Here is an 11,426-nt window from a genome sequence, read left to right as displayed (position 1 = left end):
ACTGCCACAGTTTTCAGATGTCTTGCTGGGCTAGACGAACAAGAAGTCAAACAAATACAATCAGAAATCAGGTCTAGAAAAATTGTTCTTTCAAAGGATACTAAGGATGTAGATGTAATTGACATGCCAGAGCGTATCAAGCAGCTCAAGCAAGATAAAATTATTCAAGATGCATTGCTTGTAGAGTTCAACACTCTGAACAAGGACAAACAATGTCAAGATTAGTCAGAATTGACTATCACCTATAGCATCAATGAGATTGTATACTCAGTTCTTTTGAAGTTATGTGATGTGTATATAAAGTCAAAGCTACAGGTTGGATCAAAGAAGATTGATTTTCCAGTAGAAGCAAGGCAATATGTGGAGTGGAATATCAGCCTTAGCAAAGAAAGTTCAACCTTGTCCTTGGATCTTCCTTGGTGTATTTATGCTGTGAGTCTTCCATTCGACGGGAGTTACTACTTGAAGCGCCACCTCAACAATCCAATTTCCATTGGGTTATGTGTTCTGGATAACACTGAAGATTTGGGAAGAAATATGCATTGGGATGTGGAATCATTTTGCAATCTTTTGAACGGCATTATGATCATTACGACAGGTAGATCTTTGCCATCCCAATATGTGTTGCTTACCTTTCTAAATATTGCAGATTTTACTCACTTGCAAAATGCTTTAAAAAATTTGAGTGGCATAGCAAAGGAACAGTATAATGGGGCATTGCATTTTCGACGTGACAACCGATGCATTGGTGCAATAGAGTTCTTCACATCCTTAGTGTTTTTCAGCAAGGGAGATGCCTTTCAACGAGGACTAGCAGATAATCCTGATCCAGGTACACAAGCAACAATATTGGATACTGGACTTCTTGATATAGATAATGAAGATGTTAAAACTATCCCAGACATTGAGTTTCTAAGAATCAAGAAGAATCTTTTGATCAAGCAATGTATTCGGAAGTATTGCAGAGAAGGCTGCAAGCTTGTTGATCTTTTCAGTAATGGCTACATCATCGAGCTAGGGCTAGCACTAAATAAGGAAGTGATTTGCCTAGTGGAGAGTATTGAAGATCAAAGAAAGATGGTAACAAGGCTTCTTGACTTTGCAAAGTCAAGAAATGAGCAACCAGTTCTGCCTATTACTAACAATCCAAGGAATACCACGGAAAGATCGAGCCATGGTGAAGTTCGTTCAGCTCGAGATTTTTTGGATTTTGAAGACAGTATGTAACTTCTTTATGGGCTTTCCTTGTATCTTCGATACTTTTATTTGGTGATGTTTTGACTTGTTATATCCTTGGTTCATTTTTTAGTAGTATTTAGTTCTTTTGATTTTATACAATGCCTTTATTATTTTTGTAGCTCTCTCCAAATTGGGCTTTGGAATCTAGAATCACCAAGTTATGGATCCTAACATGTTCATTGACAAATTCACTTTTTACATAACCAATTGGTGAATTTGAAAAGCCTACTTAGTGGTCGCACAATGGCCAATTGGTGAATCTGAAAATCTTACTTATAAATCTAAGATGATAGAGCTAGAGATCCTCTCATTTACTTCAATCCTACCCTATGGTAGATCTAGATTTCAATAGGTCTACAATTTGGTGGAGCTAGCTACCTCTTCAAAGTGGTGGACCAAGAATCCATTCAAGCCTAGCTACCTCTTCAAAGTGGTGGACCAAGAATCCATTCAAGCCTAGCTACCTCGTCAAAGTGGTGGAGCTAGGTCAATGCACCCTCCCAAAGATAATTTTTGCAGAGCATCCATTTAAGTCTAGCTCTACCATATGGTAGAGCTAGGCCAATGCATTTCTAGCTCCACCACATGGTAGAGCTAGTTCAAATGCAATTCTAGCTCCTTGGTTCTTGTCACGTGTGATGAGCAAGAACCCATTGAAGTCTAGACCTAGAACCTATGGAAGACTACTGGCTCCACCCATAAAGAAGCTATCTTGATCCCCAACTCAACCACGTGGTAAAGCAAGACTTATAAATTCTAGCTCTACCATTTGGAAAATCTAAAACATCTAAAATTTTAGCTTTACCATATAGTTGAGTGGTTTTGTGTTTCTCACCTCCACCTACTCTTGGAGCTCAAGGGTGGATCTCAAGGCCTACTTCCAACAAGAGCTCCTTTGCAAACTGGCTCTACCAAATGGTAGAGCTAGAATAATGGGTGTATTTGAAAATCCATTTTAAACCCTCCAATTCTAGAGTGAGCAAGTAGAATTGATAATTGGTATCCAAACATGATTTCCTTTTAGATTACACCAATAAACATGTGTTAAGAGTGAGTGTTACGATTGTAAATTCTTTTAGTTTGAAAGATTGTTGAGTCAATGTTACTTTTTTTTCTTTTAGATCCCAAAATTGAGATAGAAGCACCAAGTGAAGTAGCTACGGAATGCCACAATCAAACTGTGGATGAGAGCTTCTCCTACACATTCAGTGATGTCCATCCAGAAGGTTTAAAGACAAATGCTGACAATGAAATTGGGGTACCTAAATCTCCAACAAATGAAGCAATGGGTGAGAGTTTCCAGCCCGAAGAAGAAGTACCAAGAAGTACCGACACTGCTATCTCCAAGAAATCAGTGTTGACAATTGTGTTGGTGGACCTGAATGGTCCTACTGAAACGTTGTCAACAACAACCATCTTCAATACATGAAACTATTCAAATGGATTCAAAACGATATATTGTACTAAGGCCAGGATGTATCCAATTCTTGAAGATTTTATTAAAAAATATTAATGTTGGAATCTGGTCAACAGCGACCGACAGAGAGTAATGTTCTTCAAATATTGAGAATATTACAAGACAGAGCAGGAGAGATATTGCCTTTTTTTGTAGTTTGGGCTCAAGAGGCTTGCGAGAAGGATAAAAGTGGTAAAATAGCTAGACCTGATAATCCAACAGTTTCTCAGGCAATGTTCAAGCCATTGTCAAAAATCGCTTCATGTTTTGACTGTGATGCTCGTAGAACGGTTCTTATTAATGACTCTCCATACAAGGGATGTGCTTCTCCTGATAATAATTGTATATATCCTGCAAAGTTTTGATGAAGAAAAGATGGTCGATAATATTCTCATTGATGAGCTGCTCCCTTACTTATTGCAGCTTGATGAGAGTGAAGATGTGCGTGAGATCATTGGCTCTAATTGCTACGGACAACCTCCAGTATCCAATGAAAATGAATACAGAGGTGTGGTAGATTTTTGGAGAAAGCGCAATTTAAATTGGTCACTTAAGACAATCTACACTGATAGGCTACCATTATCAGAGATTATACAAAAGTATGTCGATAATCAAGAGGTATTAGCGAGGCAAGAGAAGAGATAATAGAAATTATGGCAAAAGAACGAGTCAGTATTGCTAGCATGAGGGGACCACAAGTGATTTCTCTAGCTAGAAAATTGGGTTCTACCACAACGCAGTTGAAGACAGCCAATGCAAGGGCTTTCATAAACAAGGTGTTAAATGAGTACAATCTTCTCCAACGGGATAGAAATAACTAAGGTACTACCCAACATAAATGATAATTATAACTAAATACATGAATTTATACAACAGTTGTGTATTCACAATGAAGAAACTTAATTTATGATGGTTTCTTGTTGCAGATTTATTTCAAGGATATTGTTCCAAGGAGTATTCACTTAAAGAAGCCATTTGTCACAAGGATTGTATTTTTTTTGGAGAAATTTTATCTTTTTGTAATCATGAATTGACAAGAAATTTTGTCCTGTTTTTAAAGTAGTGGCAAATGTATTACTCTTCAAATAATTTTATAAATGTTGGAGTGCACTCTACTATAAGGGGCCTCCTAATTTGAAAATGTATGGAAGCTTGATCTTTGTCTTAATATATGATTTTAATTCCTATGGTAGAGCTAGATCAATGCCTTCTAGCTCCACCTCATGGTAGAGCTAGACTTGAAAGCATTCTAGCTCCACGACATGGTAGAGCTAGACTTGAAAGCGTTCTAGCTCCACGACATGGTAGAGCTAGAATTGAAAGCGTTCTAGCTCTACCATATGGTAGAGCTAGATCAATGCATTCTAGCTCTTCCACATGGTTGAGTTGGACTTCAAACCATTCTAGTTCTACCATGGGGTCTAGCTAAAATATTTTAATACAGCTCTACCACTTACTAGAGCTGGACTTCAAATATTATTTCTAATTTTGCCATGGAATCGAGCTAGAATACTTTGGTATAGCTCTATCACATGGTAGAACTAGATTTAAAAATATTCTAGCTCTACCACATGGTTGAGCTAGAACAGTGCATTCTAGCTCTACCACGTGGTTGATCTAGATCAATGCATTCTAATTTCACCACATTTTGATACCTGCTAGCACATTTTGTCGTGTCTTTTTAGAATCAAATGGAAAGAGTCTTTGCATCTTGGGTCATTTTGTAATGCAACTAAAGTCAACATTTTAGAACAGTATATAGTTTAATGTTAGCATGCATAGTCACATTTGTTTTGTAATTGTTTAAAATCTATCTTTGCATGAGTAGTTATAACATGCCTTCCCCCACATGCCCACCTTTATCATTAAGCATGCTCATTTTTTTCCAGGTCATGTGATTGATTCTAATTGGCAGAGGCGACTTCTTTGTCACAGAGCATTAGTACGTCACATGTCCAAGAAAATCCAGAGTGTACGAAGACAGTTGATTCAGCGCCATCTTAATCGTCTCTACGGGAAATTGATGCAAGGTTGCGCTTTGTGCATCCCTCTGAGGGGGTTATCATACTGACATGGTATTCGTCAGACCCAATATGCGTACCCCTACGCAAAGAGGATGATAGGAGGGCTATTATTCTAAACCTTAATGGTTTGTTGTGCCATGTTGTCGAAACCCAATATGATGAGAAGGATCCTCCTTATAGCAACAACGAGTTGGTAAAATACCCAATTAACCAATATCGTTATGTCCTATGTCACAAGGATGCACATAAGTTCTTAGATTGGTGTATTCAATTCTTTTATGTTTTTATTTGGAGCGCATGTAGGAGAACTAAGCTCTCTAGAATAATTGACACAGTATTTCCACAACAAAAGCCCAAGTTTGCAGGTGTTCTCTCACAAGAGCATTGTTCAAAATCCACATGGGTTGTGCAGAATAGACAAGTTTTCTTTAAAAAGCTTGAGACCTTTTGGGGTATCCATCCTTTGTACAACAAGAAAAATACATTGATAATTGATGATAGCTACTATAAGGTGTTTAAGAATGAGCGAGGAACCTGGTTAATAGTCCCAGAATTATACTATCAACCTTCCAAAGAAAGGTATAGTTTTTTGACAGAAGATTTAAGAAATTGGTTGTTTTTATGGCTACAGAATGAAGATCGGCAAGAGTACACATGGGATAATGCCTTTGAAGAAAAACCTAACCAATTCTCAGATGATGTGATAAAGAAATGGCTTGAAGAAGAGAAATTGGAAGTAGAGAATAGGAAAAAGGTAGAGGTGTGGAAGCAACAGCAGGAGGCTGTTGTTTGCTGAGGCAGAGAGGCAGGAACAACTTGAAATTCAAAGAAAGCAACGAGAGGAGGCTGAAGCTGAGGCAGAGAGGCAAGCAGAGAATGAAAATCAAGCAAAGCAACAAGAGGAGGCATCATGAAAGTAATACACCACCATGAAGCTCATTTTGTTTATCCCTAATATAATCAAATGTAGAGGATGCAAGTAATTTGGCCTTTTTTTAATGTAATAAAAAGCCATATATTGAAATATGATATTGTAATCAGGCCTCTTATGGAGCATAATGTTCAAATGTTTGCCTTTGCAAAGCATTGAACAAATTCTAGCACAAGCAATAAATACATGTTCATTTACAATGTCTTATAATTGAGTCATAAATGGAGTGCATCCTTCTCTAAGGGGACTCCTTTTATCCTTTTATCTTTTGGTCAAACTTTGTAAATTATTATTTTTTTAGTAAGAGTAGGTGAAGACTTTTAACTATCATTTTGACAAAGTTCATCCTACTGCAAGGAGATCTTTCTATCTTTAGTAATGTTAATTTGTAGTAGTTGTGTATATAAGGAAACTTTCACCATGTCAAATTATAAATTCTTGTTTCAAATTATTTAGTCTTTGTTCATTACAATGCAGTCTTAAAATTGGAGAGTGCATCCTACTCTAAGGGGACTCTCAATATACAATCTCTTGTATCAATGTTTTTACTTGGGGGTCTAGATTGAACATATAATGTTAATATGTAGCGATTGTATATATAAGTATACCTATTGACAAAGTGCATCATACTTTAAGGGGACTCTTTAGTAGAATAAGCTTCATCAAAATGAAATCTTTTAAAAAAGTGCATCATACTTTAAGGGGACTCTTTAGTAGAATAAGCTTCATCAAAATGAAATCTTTTAACCGTAATTTTGACAAAGTGCATCCTACTCCAGGCGACTCTTTCTATCTTTAATAATGTTAATATGTAGCGATTGTATATATAAGTATACCTTCACCACCTCAATTTATAAAATCTTGTTCATTTTGTCTTGTTCATTACAATGAAGCTTTATTTAAAATTGGAGAGTGCATCCTACTCTAAGGGGACTCTCAATATACAATCTCTTGTATCAATGTTTGTAATTGGGGGTCTAGATCAATCAAATGGTATATCTTGGTTTTTTATGGACTGTAGAATGGCCAAGTGGTGGATCTAAAAATCTTTAAATCCTCCTCAATGTGTTGTAGCTCCACATGGTAGAGCTAGCTCAAAATTCTAGCTCTACCATGTGGTGGAGCTAGAACCCCTTAAAATCAAAATTACACTCCTATGATACTAGCACATTTTGTTACTCCCTTTTATAATTGAATGTAAATGGTCTTTGTAAATGGTCTCTATTATAACAAAATATAGAGAGTCTTTGTAATTTTTCCAACTTTGGGAGCAGACTGTTCAATTGTGTATCTTTGCAATGCATTGAACAATTTTTAACACAATAAATAAATTCATAGATGGAGTGCATCCTAGTCTAAGTAGACTCCTCTTATGCATCCACAAAGTGCATCCTACTTTAAGGGGACTCCTTTTATCTTTTGGTTGTTAATGCAAAAGTTTTATTATTTCTTTAGTAGAATAAGCTTCATCAAAATGAAATATTATAATCGTAATTTTGACAAAGTGCATCCTACTCCAAGGAGACTCTTTCTATCCTTAATAATGTTAATTTGTAGTGGTTGTGTATATAAGGATACCTTCACCATGTCAATTTTTAAAATTCTTGTTCATTTAGTCTTGTTCATTACAATGAAGTCTTAAATTGAAGAGTGCATCCTACTCTAAGGGGACTCTCAATATACAATCTCTTGTACCATTGTTTTTAATTGGGGGTCTAGATTGACCAAATGGTAGAATCTGATCTTGGGTTCTTATGGATTGTAGAATGGCCAAGTGGTGGATCTGAAAACCCTCTTCAATTGGTGGATCTAAAAAATCTTGAAACCTTTCTATTTCTAAGATCAAGCTAGGTTCGATCTAGCATTACTTGATAAAGCAAACCATTTTTAAATTTTTTATAGGTTGAAAAAGGTAGATTCTAGATTAAATGCATTAAATTTTTCAATGTGGGAATGGGATTTTTCCCACTTTACCTAATACGGTCTTTAGTCACTAATGCTTGCTTCAACATTTCAAAGGATTCCTCACACTCATCAGTCCAATTAAACTTTACAAGAAGAGCATATAATGGTCTGGCTAGGATAGCGTACATGTAGATGAATCGAGGATAATAGTCACAATGTCCCATGAATGTTTGTACCCCTTTAGGGTTGATAGGCCGAGGTAATGAGACAATGACATCAATTTTATCCATATCTGTTGAAATCCCATTGCGAGAAACAATATGGCCCAAAATTTTCCCTTGTCTTACCATGAATTTGCACTTGTCAGGATTCAAGCATATACGATAAAGTTGACACTTTTGAAACACCAGTCTGAGGTGTTCTATGTGATCATCACGCTCTTGTGAGTGAACACATAAATCATCCATGAAGATCTCAAGAAATTACCTAAGGTACTCCTTGAATACATGACTCATTAACCGCTGAAAGGTTGCTGGTGCATTTGTTAGACCAAATGGCATAACACGATAGGCAAAGATGCCATCTTCAGTAGCAAAGGCTGTCTTGTGTTGATCCTTTGGATCAATTGACACTTGATTGTAACCGGAGAATCCATCCAAGAAACTATATGCCTTTTTCCCTGCAACTCGTTCCAGAACATGATCCGTGATTGGAAGTGGGTAATGATCACGTACACTAGCTGCATTTAACTTCTTGAGGTTTACACATACTCGAAGTTTTCCATTTTTCTTGGGCACCACTACAATAGCGGAAACCCATTCAGTGTGTTCAATCTCATAGATAAATTCTGCCTCTAAGAGCTTGTCTATTTCTTCTTTTATCTTTCGTGCAAAATTCTCATTGTAAGTATAAGGACGTTGCTTGGAAGGCTTTGCATCCTCTCGCAATGGAATTGTATGCTGACATATGCTTGGATCAACTCCTTTGAGGTCTTTATAACTCCAAGCAAAAACATCGCGATACTCCTTTATTGTTTGAATTAATAACTTCTCCTCATCTAAGGACAAGTCTGTGGCAATCCACACATAGCGAGGCTCTTCTCCTGGCTTAGCGATATCAATCTTTTTTGCATCTTTTGGACCATCATATGAAACCCCTGCCATGCTTGGCTTTTGTCGCGTGGGCTGTTGAAGAACAATCTTCCGATCTTGAAGAGTGTACTGTGTGAAGTTGGGGGGAACATTGAGACCTTGTTCTTGTCCACTTGAGTCGTCACTTATTGAAGACCATGCGGTTTTGAGCTCTCCTTTGCCATCTTGCATCGGATTTTTTTGTTTAACCGTTATCTTTGCACTTCCGACATTCTCTTTTAAATCGGTTTTAGACTTGAGTTTTGATTTTTGTTTCTTCGTTTTTTTACAATTTTTGCTAACAGTTTTTAGCTTTTCTCCTGGTTGGAATCCATCTGATCGTTTCACTTGGTCTTTGATACTATCTTGTGCTTGGACATAGTATAGATATCCGTTCTTTCCTGAGAAGTGAGGTGGTGGTCGAGAGTGTTCATTCTTAGACTCCTCCTTTTCTTTGTGTAGTCTCTCTCATCGTTCCCTCTCATCTTGTTTACGGATTCTCTTATGGCTCTTACAGCATTTATGTTTAGGTCGGCTTCGAGGGATCTCTACTTGAACCTCCCTTCCTCTCAAGAGCAGGCATGCCTTTCCTAACTCTTCCTCAGGGATTATCACATCATTATCAAAATCAGAGTCCCATCCATCTTCCTTATCAGCATCATTAGCAGATTCGACTGTTAAATCCTCCACTGAGACTTCCTCTACATGCAGTGCTGCTGTGGATGCATCCCCATAGTACAAAACATCTAGAAGGTCACGTGGTTGTACCATTCGTATAGGAATAATGTCATATCCATCTGTCACAAAATTGAATTGGCTTAGGTAAAGCACATGTCGATAATGTTGCAAGGACATGACTCCATTCTAGTGGATCAATTAAGTGCTCAGGGAAGGGTTATGGAATGTATGCCTCATCTGATACACTTCGATTACCCTTAAGTCTCTCAGCGTTGAAATCCTTACATGAGGCTCCACACATCCACAGATCTTCTCGCCCATCTGACAATGTAACTCTTGAGCCCTCAGATGAAGCAGATTCAAACTCATCTATTGGAGACCTTGTTACATCACGATATGAGTGATTCTTTAGGTTGACCCTTGTGATGACAGAATCATGTCGGAGGTACAAATAATTGTATCCCCAATCTTGAATCATTTGAAATTGTCGCATGAATGGTCTACCCAATATCACTTCATAGTTTGGATGTTTTTCAAAATCCACTATTGCAAAAGTGTGCTCATATTCAATCCCACATGTGGTGACCAATATGTTCTCAAGTAGCCTGAGGGGATGTTCTAAGCTTCCATCTGCTAGCTGCAAGCACATCCTGGTACTCCTAATAGCTGGTTTGTCCCACTTTTCCCAAATGGACCTTGTCACAATGCCCACTCCTGCACCACTATCAAGTATTGCAGTTGAAGCTACTTTTCGCACTTCTAATGGGAGGGTAGCATTTCCGTGGATCGTCCTCACAAAATTTTCCTACTTTGTTGATAGGAACTGGCATAACATGCTTTGTCTCAGGGTGTATAGTACAATGATGGTGACCCTTTTGTAGCAATACCTGCTCTGACAAACATGTGGCAATATCATTCCACAACTTAGGTCGAAGCTTTATCAAATCAAGCAAAGGTAAGGTACAAGCCACTGGTGCTGACAAAATAGCTTGCACGATACCCATATCCATCTCCTTTGTCAACCTTTTATGCATGGAGGGTATCCTCAAGGTTTGAGAACAGTTCTCATATTCTCCCAAATATGATGGTAAGGTTTTCAGTGTATGCTTACTTCTAGGAGAAACAATTGTTTGAACTTCCTCCTGGATGCTTGGGCGTCTAAAGTTGTTTTCTGTGCCCCTGGTAAAATCCACCTCAGAGAATGGAGGTGAAATAATAGAGGACATATTCTCATTAACTTTCTCATGAACTGTTGCCCACATCTCATTTGCCATGTCCTCGCTCGTTAGCATCAATAACTTCATCATTGCATGGGAAGACAAGGCTAGGTGGTGGCAGAATACCTTCTTTCAATGGGGTGTCAATTGGTGCATACTTCTCGCTATGAGATTGTGAGATGAGCTCACTTTTCATTTCCCGACTTGATGACATATCTGGTATGGTTTCTAATGTTGGCTTAAGAGAGGTTGGGCCCCAAGGGATAGGTGGAGGTCCCTCAAGTATTGATTGAGCTTCCCTAATGAGTTGCTGATGTACAGCTAGATTGATCTTCTCCTCACGAGGGTTTGGGTATTCTTGAAGCTTCTTGGGTAGCTCAGATAAAGCTGCAATGCGACTTCTATGAGCATCAATGATGGCATCTAGAGTCTCGTTCACCTTATCCACAAAAAATAGAACCCCCAGAACTATCCTCGGTCGTACTAGCCTCATCTTGTTTAGCACTAGGCCCAGGTTGAGGTTGATGCTCCTCATGCACTTCTTGGGAAGTAAAAGTTTGATTCCTCATGTTTTGTTTAGAGACTTCTTGAGAACTAGTGGATGCACTCTTAGTTTGCTTGTTGCGGTTCTTTTTCCTCCTAGTGGTCCTTTTTCTATTGGAATGTAGGGTCTTGTCCACTAGATTTGCCTTTGCATCCCTAGTTCGAGGCGTCTCATCAGTCTGCATTTCGGCATTTCGTGTCTGTGATCTAGTCATGACTCTAAGTGGCACGACATCCTCATTCTTTGATGAAGGTGGCGACGGAACTGCCCCTACAAGGTTGAGTGAGACCTTTGGTTGAGAG

The sequence above is a fragment of the Cibotium barometz genome, chromosome 9 (genome assembly GCF_041138505.1).
Source record: "Cibotium barometz isolate CiBa-2024 chromosome 9, ASM4113850v1, whole genome shotgun sequence".
Lineage (NCBI taxonomy): Eukaryota > Viridiplantae > Streptophyta > Polypodiopsida > Cyatheales > Cibotiaceae > Cibotium > Cibotium barometz.
The sequence above is the reverse complement of the archived record's forward strand: the minus strand, read 5'-3'. Positions refer to the sequence as shown.